The 20,306-nt window shown below is 28.2% G+C and overlaps 1 long non-coding RNA gene across 1 annotated transcript in view; it reads left to right on the top strand.

Moving 5' to 3' along the window:
• LOC126265084 (uncharacterized) overlaps positions 1-15,922 on the top strand; it is a 35,905-nt gene extending 19,983 nt beyond the window's left edge. Inside the window, exons 2-4 of the long non-coding RNA XR_007547636.1 lie at positions 14,927-15,141; positions 15,511-15,746; positions 15,800-15,922. This is a non-coding gene — a long non-coding RNA (uncharacterized LOC126265084). The remainder of the gene's footprint in view (positions 1-14,926; positions 15,142-15,510; positions 15,747-15,799) is intronic.
• Positions 15,923-20,306: the final 4,384 nt, after the last annotated feature.

Raw genomic sequence — 20,306 nt, 5'->3', positions numbered from 1 at the left:
GGAAGTGTGTATAAGATTTATTATAAAATAAGTCATTTATTTGAAATAAAATATGTATGCACATTTAAATAAGTGAAAAATATCAAATTAAAGGGTTGGATTTAAGAAACCATTTAATATTTACCTTAATTCTTAATTCTAACAAAAATTAACCATTGAAACTAATAATTTTGGAGTTAATTCTACATAAACTTAAAAAAATTGTGTATGTTACAAAAATATAACAGATATTTGTTGATGTGAAGTTTAATAAACACGTGTTCAATATTCAGAAAAGGTCAAATAACTTTACTATCCATATTTTTTAAAGAAGTTGAGGGAATCAATCATTTTTGATCAACAACTATATTAGCTTAATCACATTATATTTCAATTTGAAAGTGTGTATAAGATTTATTATAATATGAGGCATTTATTTGAAATAAAATATGTATGCAAATTTAAATAAGAGAAAAATGTCAAATTAAATGGTTAGATTTGAAGAAACCATTTAATATTTACTTTAGCTTTTAATTCTAACAAAAATTGACCCCTGAAACTAATAATTTTGGAGTTAATTCTAAATAAAGTTAAAAAAATTGGGTATGTTATATAAATATAACAGATGTTGGTTGATATGAAGTTTAATAAACACTTTTTCAATATTTATAAAAGCTCAAATAACTTTACTATCAATATTTTTCAAAGAAGTTGAGGGAATCAATCATTTTTGATCAACAAGAATATTAACTTAATCACAAGATATTTCAATTTGAAAGTGTGTATAAGATTTATTGTAATATGAGGCATTTATTTGAAATAAAATATGTATGCAAATTTAAATAAGAGAAAAATGTCAAATTAAATGGTTAGATTTGAAGAAACCATTTAATATTTACCTTAATTCTTAATTCTAACAAAAATTAACCATTGAAACTAATAATTTTGGAGTTAATTCTACATAAACTTAAAAAAATTGGATATGTTACAAAAATATAACAGATATTTGTTGATGTGAAGTTTAATAAACACGTGTTCAATATTCAGAAAAGGTCAAATAACTTTACTATCCATATTTTTTAAAGAAGTTGAGGGAATCAATCATTTTTGATCAACAACTATATTAGCTTAATCACATTATATTTCAATTTGAAAGTGTGTATAAGATTTATTGTAATATGAGGCATTTATTTGAAATAAAATATGTATGCAAATTTAAATAAGAGAAAAATGTCAAATTAAATGGTTAGATTTGAAGAAACCATTTAATATTTACTTTAGCTTTTAATTCTAACAAAAATTGACCCCTGAAACTAATAATTTTGGAGTTAATTCTAAATAAAGTTAAAAAAATTGGGTATGTTATAAAAATATAACAGATGTTGATATTTCAATTTGAAAGTGTGTATAAGATTTATTATAATATGAGGTATTTATTTGAAAAAAAAAAAAATATGTATGCACATTTAAATAAGTGAAAAATATCAAATTAAATGGTTGGATTTAAAGAAACCATTTAATATTTAACTTAATTCATAATTCTAACAAAATTTGGGTATGTTGTATATATATATATATATATATATATATATATATATATATATATATATATATAACAGATATTGGCTGATGTGAAGTTTAATAAACACTTTTTCAATATTTAGAAAAGCTCAAATAACTATACTATCAACATTTTTCAAAGAGCTACTTAATATTTTCATTAATTCTTTATTTTAACAAAAATTGATCTGGAACTAATTAATTATTTAATTCTAGTTAGACTTAAAAAATTTGGATATGTTACAAAAAATATAACAGATATTGGTTGAAGTTTAGTAAACATTCTTTTAATATTTAGAAAAGCTCAAATAACTTTATTATCAGTATTGTTCATGGAAGTTTCACTCAAGTTTTCTTTTAATATTATTAAAATATCAAAATCAATTGATCGTTCTTTTCTATTTTAATCTTTTGTCCTTGTTCTAATATGATGAATAGACTATAGTAAACAATGTACCTGAGAGGTTAAATTTACAGTTATCTATAATATATATCACCATAATGCCCCCTTTGAAGAACTGATTTAAATGCGCAGTCTTCACTGAAGGGAATCCCCGAATATTAGAAAACAACAACACAATAGCTGATAGTCTCCGAAATTTTATAATTAAGGGTGCGACAGGAATGTTGCGAAGTTTCCCCCTTGATTGAGCCCGGCCGAAATTAATTTAATGTAATTTATCAAAAAAGTTCTGACTTTGTCCTGACTTAAAACAAATGGACCGTGGTGTCAAAAACACAAAGACCTTTTTTAAATAAACTCATTTAATAAAATTATATAAAATCAAACAATGCCTATAAATAAATAAAAAAATATTACAAATTTATTTGTCTTTTTGTAGCAAGTTTTTTATTTTAATTCAAAAACAATATGGGATTTATATTTGGTTAACGTCGAAATAATATTACGTAGTTTAAACTGGATTGAATATTTGTTGTAAAATTTTTATGTTTATTGCATTTTATCGGAATTTATTATCCCAGCGATCACATTAAATAAATATTAAATATCGAGTCACACATTCAATTATTGTAGCAATAAAAATAATTCAATAATATCGACTGAGAGAATATACAGATCAATTTTCCTTGAGAGTTGCCTCGATGTCTTAATGGTCAAAGGCTTTTACGCCATCGTTTTGATGTGAACATTCAACTTCTTTTAAAAGACCTTTGCCATTATTAAACTGTTTAACCCTCATTTTTAAAAGGCTTTGCCGAAGTTGAAGCACAAAATGATATCCATTATTAATTCCGTGCCCGAAATAGAAAGTCTCCAAATTCACCCTTAAAATTTAATTGTACAAAACTGCGTCGCCGCATCGATTTTATAGTTTATTATTCGAAATTCGACTAAAACACAATATTAATAAAAACGTTGTGGCTGCGGCGTATAATTTTTAATCAGCATAATACAATTGTTTGTCTGCTTTCCAGTTGCTTGGCACTTTAATTAATTTTTTCCCTCGCGGCTTAATTATTAAATTCATTTACATCGTGCCTCTCGTTTCCAGAAATTTTATCAACATTCCCACAAATGAGGGAAAAATTTTTATCGGAAATTCCAAATTTCAGATTAAACACATACTTTAAAGTTATGCTCTAATTACACCCTTTTTATTTCATTTGTTTTGTGACCTTTATTGAATTTTTATTTGAACTAGTGATGTAAATATTTTATATTTATTTATAATAAATCAAAATTTTTTTAACGTATCTAGAATTAACTTCAAAATTATTAGTTTCAGTAGTTAATTTTTATTGGAAATTAAGATGAATATAATTGTTTTATAATATTTGGGAATGTCCTCTAGCGGCGAATGCACCAAATCCATTCTTTGTAGGATAATTTACTGTAGGTAACTGTAAATTTAACCTCTCGCCTACGTTGTTTACTATATATATTTTTATTCATTATATTGGCACAATAATAGATTAAAATATAAAATAAGGAATTTCTTTGATATTTTAATGATACATTATTAATGATATCAACGTTGCTTGTCTTGTAAATCTTCGAATTAGTTTTATTTACTGCACATTTTAATAAGTGAAAAATATTAAATTAAATGGTTGGATTTCAAGAAACCATTTAATATTTACCTTAATCCTTAATTCTAACAAAAATTGACCACTGAAACTAATAATTTTGGAGTTAATTCTAAATAAATTTAAAAAAATTGGGTATGTTACACAAATATAACAGATATTGGTTGATGTGAAGTTTAATAAACACTTTTTCAATATTTAGAAAAGCTCAAATAACTGTACTATCAATATTTTTCAAAGAAGTTGGAAGAATCAATCATTTTAGACCAACACGTATATTAACTTAATTACATTATATTTCAAATTGAAAGTGTGTAAAAGATTTATTATAAACTGAGGCATTTATTTGAAATAAAAAATGTATGCATATTTAAATAAGTGAAAAGTATCAAATTAAATGGTTCGATTTGAAGAAACCATTTAATATTTACCTTAATTCTTAATTCTAACAAAAATTGAACGCTGAAACTAATAATTTTGGAGTTAATTCTAAATAAAGTTAAAAAATTGGGTATGTTACAAAAATATAACAGATATTGGTTGATGTGAAGTTTAATAAACACTTTTTCAATATTTACAAAAGCTCAAATAATTTTATTATAAATATTTTTTAAAGAAGTTGAGGGAATCAATCATTTTTCATCAACAAGTTTATTAGCTTAATCACATTATATTTCAATTTGAAAGTGTGTATAAGATTTATTGTAATATGAGGTATTTATTTGAAAAAGAATTGTATGCATATTTAAATAAGTGAAAAATATCAAATTAAATGATTGGATTTGAAGAAACCATTTAATATTTACCTTAATTCTTAATTCTAACAAAAATTGACCACTGAAACTAATAATTTTGGAGTTAATTCTTAATAAATTTAAAAAAAATGGGTATGTTACAAAAATATAACAGATATTGGTTGATATAAAGTTTAATAAACACTTTTTCAATATTTAGAAAAGCTCAAATAATTTTACAATCAATATTTTTTAAATAAGTTGAGGGAATAAATCATTTTTGATCAACAAGTATATTAGCTTAATCACATTATATTTCAATTTGAAAGTGTGTATAAGATTTATTGTCATATGAGGTATTTATTTGAAAAAGAATTGTATGCACATTTAAATAAGTGAAAAATATCAAATTAAATGGTTGGATTTGAGAAAACCATTTAATATTTACCCTAATACTTAATTCTAACATGAATTGACCACTGAAACTAATAATTTTGGAGTTAATTCTTAATACATTTAAATGATTTAGGTATGTTGCAAATATATAATAGATATTGGTTGATGTGAAGTTTAATAAACACTTTTTCAATATTTAGATAAGTTCAAATAACTTTACTATCAATATTTTTCAAAAAAGTTGAGGGAATCAATCATTTTTGATCAACAAGTATATTAGCTTAATCAAATTATATTTCAATTTAAAAGTGTGTATAAGATTTATTATAATATGAGGTATTTATTTAAAATAAAATATGTATGCACATTTAAATAAGTGAAAAATGTCAAATTAAATGGTTGGATTTGAAGAAACCATATATATTGGCATAATAATAGATTAAAATATAAAATTTAATAATATATTATTATTGATATCAACGTTGCTTGTCTAGGAAATCTTTGAATTAGTTTTCTTTACTCTTAAAATGTAATAGACAAGAAAGACAAAAGTGTAGACTTACAATAAGGATTTAAATAAATAGTTTTATGCAGTGCTTACTTTACATCTTAAAATGAATGGGCTTTAGTAAATATCAAACAAATTCTATATGTTTATATAGTGCCAAGTAAACCGACTAAATTTAATATAATTCCTTTAACACCATCATTGACTAAATGTTTGACTTTACCTTGTTAAATTAAACTTTTGGTGAAACGGAACAGAAAAAATAGGAAGTCAAACAAAGTGTGTTAGTCCTTTTCAATCTATTCTATTAATCTAGTTAAAAACTTTTTGGGGTAGTGATCGATTATCTCTTTTGCCAAAATAAATTCGGTCCCAATAAAATGTGGACGTACAAAAACATACAGAGATGAAAATAAAAATTATCCCAATTTTGCGATTAGATTTTGACCCGGTAATGGCGACGATAAAAAAATTATGGACGGCAAAGAATATTGAATTTGCGCACGTTCCTTTGATTCCGTACGGAACGCCATGGATATGCATAAATTGAAAATCTCCAAAGTTCCAATGTATGATCGTATAAAAAAGTAAACCGACATATACGAAACTGGACCGATGCCGATACGATATTGTATCGGGGGCGGACGTAAAAAGGGAACTTCACGAACGGATACAACATTTGCGACAAGTTTTTTCATGGATGGGGGTGCCTGTTTCTTATGAAAATATGATTCGGCTTGTACGCCCGATATGGGAAAGCAAAACCCTTAACAAAATATTTTACTATGGCATATTCTACGGGATATTCGACTTTACGGCTTTAGTTGGCAATAAACTGTGTCGTCCCGAACCACTTAATTTAACTGGTTTTAGAGGGTCGGAATTGAATTTAATTTCAAGGAAAAAAACAGTTCACAATGAATATAAATTTTATTTTCAAGTTTTATTGAACCGTTTCAATAAAATTCGTTGTAAACTCCATCATTTTCGATGTCGTAAACTGAACACAATAAAGTTTAATTAACGTAAGTTATTCACGTTCAGCTTTTGGTGGCGGTTAATATTTTTAGTTATTGCAAATATTTTAATTAAACTCCCCAAGTTACTCTGGTGAATTTGAATTTAGCGCTTAGATTTAGGTTGGCAATGAATTTACTTTCAATTAAAAGCGGGAATCACATAGTTATTGGAGGGAATAAATTATTTCCAACAGGTTATGGTTTATTTGATGTATGCTGTGTCGTAAATGTGAGGTTAAAACTGAATGTTATATGAGTTATTAAATAATTTTATTAACATTAATTTTTCTGTAGTAGATTAATTATCCAAAGTGATAAAAAAAGACATTTTGGGGTAGACGTTAATAACATCTTTCATTTTCTGTTTTTGTTAAGACTTCTGCTAAATTTTGATATTCATGGATGTTTATGGACAGTTTCACAGATTATATTGTAAGAAAATATAGAAACCAAGTTCTTCTCTTTTAAGCTGAAATTTCTTATCTGTGATAGACTCTTTTCATTTAATCTGGATGGAAGTAATTAAGAAGACTCCATTAAGAGGTTGAGAAATTATTAAATCATCTTCTAGAAGTACAGGAAGACAGATTTTCAACTGTTCCTGGATAATTTTTGGATCCTGAATCCAAGATTCTCATTCTATTTTGATTTAGATTAGATTAGAAAATGGGAAGCAAATCCTTAACTATTTTAGGCTAAAATTCATTATATATGGTACCTGGATAAAGTAGAGTCTTTCAGTTTAATCTGGATGAAAGTAATTAAGAAGAATCCATTAAAAGGTTCAGGTCTCCTTTGATATTGTTCAATTCTTGTTGATTAGAACATTGAGAAATTATTAAATCATCTTCCAGAAGTACAGGAAGACAGATTTTCAACTGTTCCTGGATAATTTTTGGGTCCTGAATCCAAAATTCTTATTAGATTTTGATTTTGTTTAAATTAGAAAATTAGAAGCAATTTATTAACTATTTTAGGTTGAAATTCATTATATATGGTACCTGGATAAAGTAGAGTCTTTCAGTTTAATCTGGATGAAAGTAATTAAGAAGAATCCATTAAAAGGTTCAGGTCTCCTTTGATATTGTTCAATTCTTGTTGATTAAAACATTGAGAAATTATTAAATCATCTTCCAGAAGTACAGGAAGACAGATTTTCAACTGTTCCTGGATAATTTTTGGGTCCTGAATCCAAAATTCTTATTAGATTTTGATTTTGTTTAAATTAGAAAATTAGAAGCAATTTATTAACTATTTTAGGTTGAAATTCATTATATATGGTACCTGGATAAAGTAGACTCTTTTCGTTTAATCTGGATGAAAATAATTAAGAAGACTTCATTAAGAGGTTCAGGTTTCTTTTGAGATTATTCAGTTTTTGTTGATTAAAACGTTGAGGAATTATTAAATCATCTTCCAGAAGTACACGAAGACAGATGTTCAACTGTTCCTGGATAATTTTTGGGTCCTCCAAAATTCTTATTAGATTTTGATTTTGATTAAATTAGAAAATGGGAAGCAAATCCTTAACTATTTTAGGTTGAAATTCATTATATATGGTACTTGGATAAAGTACATTAAGAGGTTCAGGTCTTTTTTGGATTGATTAAAACGTTGAGAAATTATTAAATCATCTTCCAGAAGTACAGAAGGACTGTTGAAGGATGGAATTTTAATTGAGGTCAACAACCATTTTCATACAAATAATTTTTCAATTGTTTCTGGGTAATTTTTAGGTGTAGAATACAAAATTTTCATTGTATTTCATATATCAGACCTATTTATTGAGACTTTCATTATTTGTCACTTAATTTTATACGACTTTTCAGTTTAATACAGGATTTTTCTTTGACATTTTACTCATTATTCCAAAATTGGCGCATCCACCATTTTTAGAAATATTTAATTACCTCAGTAAAAATACCAAACAGATTTAATAATAATATCATTAACAGTCACAAAACAACACATGAATTATTTAAATAGCCATTAAGATTTTATATCTGTTTTTGTAAATTTACTTGAATTCAAGTCATTGGTTTATTTTGCCTTTGGTTCCCAATTTATTTTCTTCTTTTTTGATGAAACATATTTTCCGTAAAAGGAAAATAAATATGTTTATGTTGGCTTTGTACAAACACTGATAAATATCTTTCTTATTTACTTTTACGGTCTTTAAGTGTATGGTACCTGTATAAAGTACCCTCTTTTCGTTTAATCTGGGTGAAATTAATTTGGAATACTCCATTAAAGGTCAGGTCTCTTTTGAGAATAATCAGTTGTTGCTGATTAAAACGTTAAAGAATTGTTAAATTATCTTCCAATAGTACTGAAAGACTGCTGAAGGATGGAATCAACAGCCATTTTGGTACTACCCAATTTTAAACTGTTCCTGGGTAATTTTTGCAGACATTTTGGTAGAATTAGTAGAATTTTCACTAAGTCAATAATATATTATCTATTTTATTTTTCTTCTTTTGTCTTTTTCCTCAACTAAATTCAATTTTTCTGTCTTAAAAACATAAGTCATAATTATATGATCGCTCTATATATCAATAAATATAAAAAACAGATACAAAATTGGGTGGTGTGTAAAAGTAAGTAATAATAGTTTGAAAATAAATCCGGTCCCTTCCGTCACATTCCCACAAAATCCTCAGTGCCATCTTCATAATCCGATATAAAAATGGAGTGGAGCTCTTACACACACATCCACAAGGAATCCCCGGTTTTATGGGCCGTTAATGAGGCTACGTAGGGAAAGTTTATGGGAAAACACAGGAATGGTGTATGTGGTCATGTATTCGCCCAGAAATGGCTAATTGATGTTTACGATATGATAATAAAACCTAATTGCCTTGAGTTTATTACAGATGCTGGTGTAGATACCTCTTTATCAGTACTAATACGTACACCACTAGGCGGTGAGAACCAAGGCCTGCGGGAAGATTAACCGAATAATTTATAATAGACCTGAAGTCTGGAAAAATTAACTCAATTTAATTTTTATATGTTTGCTAAATAATCTCGATGGAACGTTTTATAAAAACGTTGAGTCTGGCGGACTTAAATTTAATCAACGTAAGAAAATCACAGGAAACAATTTTAATTAACGTTAATTTTTTGTTAAAGTGTGTTAAATGAACGTTGGTCTTTGATTTAAGTTTAGTAATTTACTTCAAATTTTCTTTGTTTATTTTCAAAACTTTGGAACATCTTGTACAAATTTGTCCGATTCCAGCTAATAATTGTTTCCTCAAAACACATTAAAAATAAACGGTAAACGGTAATGGCATAGAATAAAAAATTGGGGGGAGAAACCATTGACGAAATAAAATGATATTTAAACTTTATCAGTAATCAATTTTTCTGACAAGTTTGCTGGAATCGAAACGATGCAAAAAGGAGAATATTGAAAATCTTTGTAGCGAAACGACGCCTCCAGCTGCGCTCTGCAGGTATAATGTCGTGGTCCGGATATGAATTCTACATTCTCTTTTTCATCAAACCACTTCCATCCTTTACCACTGACAAATAATGAAAGTTCGCTGCCGTTTCAGATTTATTCGCAGCGCCCGAGATTAAGGGAACTTTCACCATATTTTACCTCCATATCAATCATCCACTTATTAGTTCAACGCAAAGGATATTGCAGATCCATTTTTAATTAAATGTAAATTATTATTCAGTATCAAGTATCTTCCAAGTGAATTCAGGAAATTAATAATGAACGCTGGAGACCACAAGGCATTAGTGGAACTGGAACACACCGTAGACAAATCGGGCAGATTAAAGTAGGGAAATTGCATCGAAGTAAGTCGTTATGATATCGCCTCCCCTTAATTTTATATCCCATATCTACTTGTAACTTAATTAATAGGACGAAGCTACGTGTCTTTTGTACCTTAAGTGGTATTAGCAGGTCGTGACTTTGCATAGAGGGAAACGCTAATTAAATTTTTTCAGGGCGATGCTTCCGAAGTGGGTAAAGGAGACGTTAAAAATGTAAAGCATAATTTTGCTTTGTTTACCTCATCAAATTTCAAGGAGTTGTGTGGAGTGTTGCCTTAAAGTTAAAAGAGTACGTAATTAGGTTTTTTTAGGGTATTTACCAATTAGCCGGCCCGTCGATGGTTTAATTTTCATTGATTATTAAAATCTTAAGCGGCATATTCATCATCACCCTTATTAAAATTTAATCGTATCCAAGATTTACTACTTAAGATCTGTGTCTATGTGAAGTTACGAATAGTTAAGAAGTAAGCAAAGAATTTTTATATAGTATAATTATTAATAACATAAGGGTAGATGTTAAGCCACTTGGTCAAAAACATCATGTGGGAATGTGACGGAAGGTACCAGATTTATTTACAAACTATTATTACTTACTTTTACACACCACCAAATTTTGCATCTGTATTTTATATTTATTGATATATAGAGCGATCAAATATAATTATGTCTTATGCTTTTAAGACAGAAAAATTGAATTTAGTTCAGGAAAAAGACAAAAGAAGAAAAAGAAAATAGATAATATATTATTGACTTAGTGAAAATTCTACTAATTCTACAAAAATGTTTGCAAAAATTACCCAGGAACAGTTTAAAATTGGTTAGTACCAAAATGGCTGTTGATTCCATCCTTCAGCAGTCTTCCAGTACAATTGGAATATAATTTAACAATTCTTTAACGTTTTAATCAGCAATAACTGATTATTCTCAAAAGAGACCTGACCTCTTAATGGAGTCTTCCAAATTACTTTCACCCAAATTAATCTAAAAGAGGGTACTTTATATTTCTAGAAGAGAGAAGAGTAGAAGTATAATTCTTAATAACACAAGGGTAGATGTTAAGCCACTTGATCAAAAACATAATTTATCCACGTCTAATACCAGATCAATTGCTGGTTAATGCCTAGTAGAGATTCTGTCTGTGTGAAGTTACGAGTGGTGTTAAGCCCAGAAGTTTTATCCACAACTATTAGTTGGTGAAATGCTGACAAGTATCTAAGAGAAGTATAATTCTTAATAACACAAGGATAGATGTTAAGCCACTTGATCAAAAACATAATTTATCTACGTCTAATATCAGATCAATTGCTGGTTAATGTCTAGTAGAGATTCTGTCTGTGTGAAGTTACGAGTGGTGTTAAGCCCAGAAGTTTTATCCACAACTATTAGTTGGTAAAATGCTGACAAGTATCTAAGAGAAGTATAATTCTTAATAACACAAGGGTAGATGTTAAGCCACTTGATCAAAAACATAATTTATCTACGTCTAATACCAGATCAATTGCTGGTCAATGTCTAGTAGAGATTCTGTCTGTGTGAAGTTACGAGTGGTGTTAAGCCCAGAAGTTTCATCCACAACTATTAGTTGGTGAAATGCTGACAAGTATCTAAGAGAAGCATAATTCTTAATAACACAAGGGTAGATGTTAAGCCACTTGATCAAAAACATAATTAATCTACGTCTAACACCAGATCAATTGCTGTCAATGTTTAGTAGAGATTCTGTCTGTGTGAAGTTACGAGTGGTGTTAAGCCCAGAAGTTTTATCCACAACTATTAGTTGGTAAAATGCTGACAAGTATCTAAGAGAAGTATAATTCTTAATAACACAAGGGTAGATGTTAAGCCACTTGATCAAAAACATAATTTATCTACGTCTAATACCAGATCAATTGCTGGTCAATGTCTAGTAGAGATTCTGTCTGTGTGAAGTTACGAGTGGTGTTAAGCCCAGAAGTTTTATCCACAACTATTAGTTGGTGAAATGCTGACAAGTATCTAAGAGAAGTATAATTCTTAATAACACAAGGGTAGATGTTAAGCCACTTGATCAAAAACATAATTTATCTACGTCTAATACCAGATCAATTGCTGGTCAATGTCTAGTAGAGATTCTGTCTGTGTGAAGTTACGAGTGGTGTTAAGCCCAGAAGTTTCATCCACAACTATTAGTTGGTGAAATGCTGACAAGTATCTAAGAGAAGCATAATTCTTAATAACACAAGGGTAGATGTTAAGCCACTTGGTCAAAAACATAATTTATCTACGTTTAATACCAGATCAATTACTGGTCAATGTCTAGTAGAGATTCTGCCTGTGTGAAGTTACAAGTGGTGTTAAGCCCAGAAGTTTTATCCACAACTATTAGTTGGTGAAATGCTGACAAGTATCTAAGAGAAGTATAATTCTTAATAACACAAGGGTAGATGTTAAGCCACTTGATCAAAAACATAATTAATCTACGTCTAACACCAGATCAATTGCTGTCAATGTTTAGTAGAGATTCTGTCTGTGTGAAGTTACGAGTGGTGTTAAGCCCAGAAGTTTCACCCATAACTATTAGTTGGTGAAATGCTGACAAGTATCTAAGAGAAGTATAATTCTTAATAACACAAGAATAGATGTTAAGTCACTTGATCAAAAACATAATTTATCTATGTTTAATACCAGATCAATTGCTGGTCAATGTCTAATAGAGATTCTGTCTGTGTGAAGTTACGAATGGTGTTAAGCCCAGAAGTTTTATCCCCAACTATTAGTTGGTGAAATGCTGACAAGTATCTAAGAGAAGTATAATTCTTAATAACACAAGGGTAGATGTGAAGCCACTTGGTTAAAAACATCATTTATCTACGTCTAATACCAGATCAATTGCTGGTCAATGTCTAGTAGAGATTCTGCCTGTGTGAAGTTACGAGTGGTGTTAAGCCCAGAAGTTTTATCCACAACTATTAGTTGGTGAAATACTGACAGGTATCTAAGAGAAGTATAATTCTTAACAACACAAGGGTAGATGTTAAGCCACTTTGTCAAAAACATAATTTATCTACGTCTAATACCAGATCAATTGTTGGTCAATGTCTGGTAAAGATTCTGTCTGTGTGAAGTTACGAGTGGTGTTAAGCCCAGAAGTTTTATCCACAACTATTAGTTGGTGAAATGCTGACAAGTATCTAAGAGAAGTATAATTCTTAATAACACAAGGGTAGATGTTAAGCCACTTGGTTAAAAACATCATTTATCTACGTCTAATACCAGATCAATTGCTGGTTAATGTCTAGTAGAGATTCTGTCTGTGTGAAGTTACGAGTGGTGTTAAGTCCAGAAGTTTCATCGACAACTATTAGTTGGTGAAATGCTGACAAGTATCTAAGAGAAGTATAATTCTTAATAATACAAGGGTAGATGTTAAGCCACTTGGTTAAACACATAATTTATCTACGTCTAATACCAGATCAATTGCTGGTCAATGTCTAGTAGAGATTCTGTCTGTGTGAAGTTACGAGTGGTGTTAAGCCCAGAAGTTTTATCCACAACTATTAGTTGGTGAAATGCTGACAAGTATCTAAGAGAAGTATAATTCTTAATAACACAAGGGTAGATGTTAAGCCACTTGATCAAAAACATAATTTATCTACGTCTAATACCAGATCAATTGCTGGTCAATGTCTAGTAGAGATTCTGTCTGTGTGAAGTTACGAGTGGTGTTAAGCCCAGAAGTTTTATCCACAACTATTAGTTGGTGAAATGCTGACAAGTATCTAAGAGAAGTATAATTCTTAATAACCCAAGGGTAGATGTTAAGCCACTTGGTTAAAAACATCATTTATCTACGTCTAATACCAGATCAATTGCTGGTTAATGTCTAGTAGAGATTCTGTCTGTGTGAAGTTACGAGTGGTGTTAAGTCCAGAAGTTTCACCCACAACTATTAGTTGGTGAAATGCTGACAAGTATCTAAGAGAAGTATAATTCTTAATAATACAAGGGTAGATGTTAAGCCACTTGGTTAAACACATAATTTATCTACGTTTAATACCAGATCAATTGCTGGTCAATGTCTAGTAGAGATTCTGTCTGTGTGAAGTTACGAGTGATGTTAAGCCCAGAAGTTTTATCCACAACTATTTGTTGGGGAAATGCTGACAAGTATCTAAGAGAAGTATAATTCTTAATAACACAAGGGTAGATGTTAAGCCACTTGGTCAAAAACATAATTTATCTACGTCTAATACCAGATCAGTTGCTGGTGTGAAGTTACGAGTGGTGTTAATTATTGAAGGTGAACCAGAAAGTATATTAATTAATTAAATTTATTTATGAGTTGCAGTGATTAATCAAAATTTAAAGAATCAGTAAATATGATTTGTCCAAAAGTCGCAGAACTTTGATAAAAGTAAATATCTCATTAATGTTTAATTTGCCACTTTCAAGAAAAGTGTTTCAGGTAAATTTAATAAAAGACGAAAGTGTCGTCGAAATCAAATAAGCCATCTTTTAAAGGATTTCCCCTTCAACGGGGACGTATTTCTCTAATTAAACAGAAATTGTTTCTTTTTTATGAAAATTAAAAGTCAGGGTTGCAAGTTGCAATTTATTTTCATAATATTATTCGATCACCTAAACATATTGTCATAGCATCTCGTTCGTGTGTAAGAAATTGGATTCGGAAGTTCATTTAACTTTCAATTTCTTATCCAAATATAGATTTGTTAAATCCACTTCTTCAGTGAAATTAATTCCAATAAAACTTTTAGATTGAAATAACTTTAGATCAATTTTAACTATTTAAAACTGATTTGTGCAACAATGCTTCTGTTTATTCGATTATAAGTTTTAATGGAACGCATACAAGCATATGCGAGAAATATTAATTGGAAAGTTTTCAGTTTAAGGTCGTATTTATGTGAGACCCATTTCACAAACTCAAGTCTCGCAGCGAAAGAAGTCGACGACAGTTTTCTGGATTGATAGAGGCGAAGGACATCTTCAAGTATTCACTGCACAAAGTTAACGAGTCAGGAGAAGTTCCAGCCGTGGGACCGGAGATAAAGTGCATTGGACCATTTTATATTCTCGTCCTTATCAACATGGACGAATTTAAGTGAGTCTAGTACAATTCATTATGGCGATTTATAAGGAATCAACCGTTCATAACTCGCCTTTGTGGCATTAAACGCTAATTGTTCCCTTTTGCCTTTTGAAGATTTGGCTCTTGGCTTGGCTTGGAAATTTCATCAATGTAACAATGTAACACAATAATTGAGTACATATTTTTAATACTTGTAATTATCTAAATTTTCTCTGTTATTCTCTTCTTACGTCAGGTAAATATGTGTAAGATAAGGGTTGACAGATTGGCAGACGTTTCAAGTAATTGTGTAAATGAAACAAAGCATTTTATACCTTAATAATAATAAGAGAGTATAAAATTCAATTATTACACTTTCTAATATGTAATTATCCTGTCTAGACGGTCCTGGTGTATTTAACTAATTCTGAACATCTGTTCCTTTATTTGTGATCATGAACTTGGCTTAACACTGATGGTAAAGGCACTAAAATATACAGCCAGAAAACGGGACTAAAACCAGACCAAAGAGTCGACTAACAGAAAGAAGAATTTGTACAATCCCCGAATACTCCCGATATTTATTAAGGCGCAACTTTTGTTGTAACAAGAAAAGTGTAAAATAAATCCGGTTAAAGGTAATCTCGGTTTGGCTCCGATGGAAAGATTTTTAAAAATTATGGTTATCCAGGTTGATGGCCGAATCGGAGGTGGACAGCGACTGCAGTGTTGGTGTGCGGCTCCGTTGATAGTAATGGACGAAATTACCCACAAAACGTGATTCCGAACACTAATAGAAGGCTTAGTGGAACCGCATGTTTTCTTTATGAGGCACGTAACCCAATGCCTGCGACCTAAAAAGGTGCTCAGGATATCGTACATGTTATACTCGTCCTCATTCAATTATTGATACGTTCTGAAAACTAACGCATGGATTTAATCAGGATGTACATTATTTATTGTCATACATACATAATAAAGTGTCTTTTCAGTATTCACGATGGAGTCGATTTAAAAATCTCAATAAATCACTGCAGTCCTTGTCACTGAAGCAACGACAAAATCATTAAATAAAAATAAAATGAAGATATACGCCAGACTATCGGCCATGTTCTCCATTAATTCGCAGGTTGATACGTCCTGGCAATCTAGCCTCATCCTTGGCTCCACTGACTGATGAACGACGCCACCTCGAGGGAAGAATATTAATTGTCGTGGTTCTCAGAACGGTTACGTCCCTAATAATAAATGACAACAGATAAATTTCTTTTTCACCTTTCACGGTGGCTTTCTTGGGCGTTATAAATTGTTTTTCTTACAACCTTCATTAACATACCTCCGACGACGATTATTTGTTTAATGATTGTCCATCCGTTATGGCATTTAAACTCCAATTAACTCGTCCTTTCACCCACAACGGGGCGGATTAATTATGATTTTATCTGTCCATCTAAATTGTAATCGAAAAAACTAAATGACGTATAAATAGATTCGTTAAAAACTGGTTCGAAATCCTAATCAAAAACGGATTGACAATATGCCAGACGAAATGTACGCCAACATGTAATTTCAGATCAATTAATAAATTAATAATTTGGCTTGTTTATGGCGAACGAAATATTTCCAATTTAACTATAAATAAAACCAATAATATGCTCATGACATTGTAGCAATGAAAATTCAATTTAACTTGTGCATGCAAATCCAATTTTCATGATTTACGATTTGGGTCATTGAAGTAGAATTTATAAAGCAAAGCAATCAATTACTCACATAACACTTATAGTATTATACTTCATGCAGGTTTATAAGGTTGTATTAAAAAGTTTGTTGTTTCAAAACTATTTAAACAAGTTTCAAATTAAAACACAAGTTTAACTTGACAATATAAATTATTGTTGAAATGATAAATGAAAATTAATTTAAGAAGAAAGTTGTACAGGTGTCTTATCCAATGATTTAAAACAAAAAGTATCAACAATTTAAATAAGAACAAATATACACATAATAAAAATAACAGTAAAAAGTTTTTTAAACAATTTTATTTTAGTTTTATTGAAAGTATAGATATTGTAGACTAATAAAATGTCAGTTGAATATCTTCATTATTCAACTGATGTGAATCATCAGTAACATGAATATTATTTGTTACTTGTAAATTAAGAGTAATTTATTAGGAATCATAATTTTAATAACAATTATTTTTATTATATGTATATACTTTACTTTTGTAAAAACTTTATTAAAGAAGATTTTAAACGTCAAATTTTAACATATTTTTGAAATGTTACATAATCTACATAAAAGGTCAGTTGAATAAAGATATTACCCATTAATTAATATCCTTATTATTCAACTGATGTGGATATTTTTGAAAGCTTACATATTCTAGATCAATAAAATGTCAGTTGCATAAAGACATTACCCATTAATTAATATCCTCATTATTCACTGATCTGAATCATAAGTAATATGTGCATTATTTATTACTTTCTTAAAGAAGCGTTTAAGTGTCAAATTTTAGAATATTTATTATTTTTGAAAAATTACATATTCTAGATCAATAAAATGTCAGTTGAATAAAGACATTACCCATTAATTAATTCCTCATTATTCAACTGATGTGGATCATCAGTCATATGTGAATTATCTATTACTTAAATTAATGTTTTTTTATTAGGAATTATCATTTTAATTAGAGTAAATATACACATAATAAAAATAAAAGTAAAAACTTTCTTGAAGAAGCTTTTAAGTGTCAAATTTTAGCACATTTATTACTTTTGAAGGGGTACATAATCTAGTCCAATAAAATATCAGTTGAATAAAGACATTACCCATTAATTAATTCCTCATTATTCAACTGATGTGGACCATCAATAATATGTGAATTATCTATTACTTGTAAATTAATAGTTTTTTATTAAAAATTATAATTTTAATAAGAATAAATATACACATAATAAAAATAAAAGTAAAAACTTTCTTGAAGAAGCTTTTAAGTGTTAAATTTTAGCATATTAACTTTGAATTATCTAGTCCAATAAAATATCAGTTGAATAAAGACATTACCCATTAACTAATTCCTCATTATTCAACTGATGTGGATCATCAGTAATATGTGTATTATCTATTACTTGTAAATTAGTGATTTTTTATTAGGAATTATAATTTTAATAAGAATAAATTTACACATAATAAAAATAAAAAGGCTTTATTTATATATTTATTTTATAGAAAATCCAATCTTCTCTATACATTGAAAACGCTGCTGAATGTTAAAGCAAATCTGGAACTATCTTGATACCAATTTAGTTTTTATATCTGGTGAGATTTGATTCTGAGGATTAGTAGACAGTCCTTGAGAAACCTTAAAAATACATTTTCTTTTTTTTTAAAGAAACGTAACTGTATTAAATACTTATACAAATGATTTTTCTTAACTTTTACTTATTTAAAAACAGACTTAATTTATATATGAATAAAAGATTCAAAGTGACATTTTAAATTCTGGAAATTCTGAAAGCTCAGAATATAAATATTATAAAATGTTAAGTAATTATCTCTTTATTCAACTGGTAATGATTAAGAAGAAGCAGAGCTTTTTATATTTTTGAAATCTAAAAAATATAAAAAAAATAATAGAAGTAATGATTTCATTATTTAATTGATTTTGATGATATATGAAAAAATAGTGATAATTTTCTCTTAAATTTCTGATATTTTTAAAAGTTTACATTTGCATTACAAATGCAGTTAAATACATTACATTAAATAATGGCCCCATTATTCAATTGGCTTTTTAATTTTTCTGCTTTTTTAAATGCTCCAAAATATGAAAAACATACCTGTTTATAATTTAATTATACAAATCTGCAAATCTGTTAAGTAATAACTACTTTATTCCACCAATTTAAGATTTATTACATGAGTAAAAAGAGGTAAAATTGCATTTTTTTTTAAATTTATAAATGATAATAAGTTTAAAATGTTACATACATAAAATATCAATATAAAACATTTAAATTAGGCAGAAAAATTAAGAAAAATGGTAAATCCATTGGGTAATGGCCTCATTATTCAACTGGTGAGAATGATTAAGAAGCAGAGTGATAATTAAAATATAAAATACTAGTTTTTTTATATTGTATTATTTAATTGATTTTGATGATAAATGAAAATATATATATATATATATATATATATATAAAATGGTAATTTTCTCTTAAATTTCTGATACTTTTAAAAGTTCAAATTACAAATACAGTAAAATGCATTACATTAAACAATGGCCTCATTATTCAATTGGCTTTTTAATTTTTCTGATATCCAAAATATGAAAATATTTTATAATTTAATTATACAAATCTGCTAATCTGTTAAGTAATAACTACTTTATTTAACTAATTTTATTTATATACATGAATAAAAAGAGATAAAATGGCATTTTTTTTTTTAATTTATAATATTTTAAAAAGTTTAAAATACATGTACCATAAAATATCAATAGAAAATACTTAATTAGACAAATAAATTAAGAAAAATTGTAAATTCATTGGGTAATGGCCTCATTATTCAACAAGGAATAATGATTAAGAAGCAGAGGTGTAATTAAGATATAAAATATCAGTTTATATGTACACATACACATATACATACAATACAATTCTGTAAAGTTCTAAATCCATTAAGCAAGTTCTTATTATTTAACTGGTTTGATCTATATTTGGTTAAGAAAAGATGAAAATAATAAAATATAAGTGTGAATAATTGGTCTCAGAATTTAACTGATGACTCTTATAAATATTATGAATATGTAAATTGAAAATTTTATGAATTTTTTTATTGTTTAGTAATGGCACAATAATAAAATATTAAGGCCCAATAATAAAATATTAAGTGCAAAAAGAAAGAATTATTTAATTTTTCTTTAAAATTAGTCTGTCTGTTATAACTCGTAAATTTTTTATACTTTTTAATAGTTGACAAATAATAGAATACTAATGGGAAATTTAATTCAAACTTGGCAGATCAAGTGAGCAAATATCCTTAAAATAATGGCCTCATTATTCAACTGATATAATCAACAAAAGTATTATTAAATAATAATTTATTATATTAAATAAATCATATATTTATATCTTATACTTATTCTTTATTTGAGTGATTTTTATTTATGTATTTATTTTATTGTAAAT

The sequence above is a fragment of the Aethina tumida genome, chromosome 3 (genome assembly GCF_024364675.1).
Source record: "Aethina tumida isolate Nest 87 chromosome 3, icAetTumi1.1, whole genome shotgun sequence".
Lineage (NCBI taxonomy): Eukaryota > Metazoa > Arthropoda > Insecta > Coleoptera > Nitidulidae > Aethina > Aethina tumida.
This window is presented reverse-complemented; position numbering and strand designations above follow the sequence as displayed.